This window comes from Echinops telfairi, unplaced genomic scaffold (genome assembly GCF_000313985.2).
Source record: "Echinops telfairi isolate 266 unplaced genomic scaffold, ASM31398v2 ScPeMD7_443;HRSCAF=831, whole genome shotgun sequence".
NCBI classification, from domain to species: Eukaryota; Metazoa; Chordata; class Mammalia; order Afrosoricida; family Tenrecidae; genus Echinops; species Echinops telfairi.
The window spans coordinates 53702587-53703704 of record NW_022104341.1 but is presented as its reverse complement, the minus strand read 5'-3'; positions in this window follow the sequence as shown (position 1 = coordinate 53703704).

Below are 1118 nucleotides of genomic sequence, written 5' to 3'. Positions count from 1 at the left end.
TATAGGTAGATCATTGTGATAGGTTCCCCCATTCTCCCCCCCACCTTCCCCTTCCCCTCCTGGTATCGCTACTCTCAGGGGTTTATCTGTTCTGGATTTCCTTGTTTCCAGATCTTATCTCTACCCACATACATGCTCTGGTCTAGCCAGATTTGTAAGGTAGATTTGGGGTCACAATAGTGGAGGGGACGAAGCATTAAAGAACTGGAGGAAAGTTGTATGCTTCATTGGTCTCGTCTCCTCACCACGACCCATCTGTAAAGGGATGTCCTTTTGTCTACAGATGGGCATTAGGTCTCCACTCCTCATTCCCTCTCATTCACAATGATATGATTTTTTTGTTCTGGGTCTGTGATGCCTGATACCTGATCCTATCGACACCTCATGATCACACAGGGTGGTGTGCTTCTTCCATGTGGGCTTTGTTGCTTCTCAGTTAGATGGTCGTTTGCTTATCTTCAAGCCTTTAGGACCCAAGATGCTATATCTTTTGATAGCCTGGCACCATCAGCTTTTTTCACCACATTTGCTTATGCACCCACTTCATCTTCAGCGATCATATCAGGAAGGTGAACATCATAGGATGCCAGTTTAAAAGAACAAAGAGTTCTTGCATTGAGGGAGTACTTGAGTTGAGGCCCAATATCCATCTGCTACCTTAATACTAAACCTATAAATATATTCACATAGATATAGTTCCCCATCATCATATATAAATATATTTACATATGTACATGCCTGTTTTAGACCTCTATAAATGCCCTTTGCCTCCTAGCTCTTTCCTCTATTTCCTTTTACTCTCCTCTTGTCCCACTATCATGCTTAGCCTTCACTTGAATTTCATTAACTACTCTCAGTTACATTGCCCTTGATCAAGCCTTACCAGGAATATTTTAGGTTCATGTAAACAAAATTAGTGTTTTCTCATTAGGTTGCCTTTCATTCTGAAGATACATTTTTGAGACAGGTTGAATAACCTGAAACTTAGAGAAGGTGAATTCTTGCAGTGACAGCTCATGTCGGGAGGTTTTCTAACTTGAATAGGACCCACCACTAAAACCCGAATCATGGACTTTCTAGTTTCTGGTACCTTTAAACGACATGATTATATTATTTCT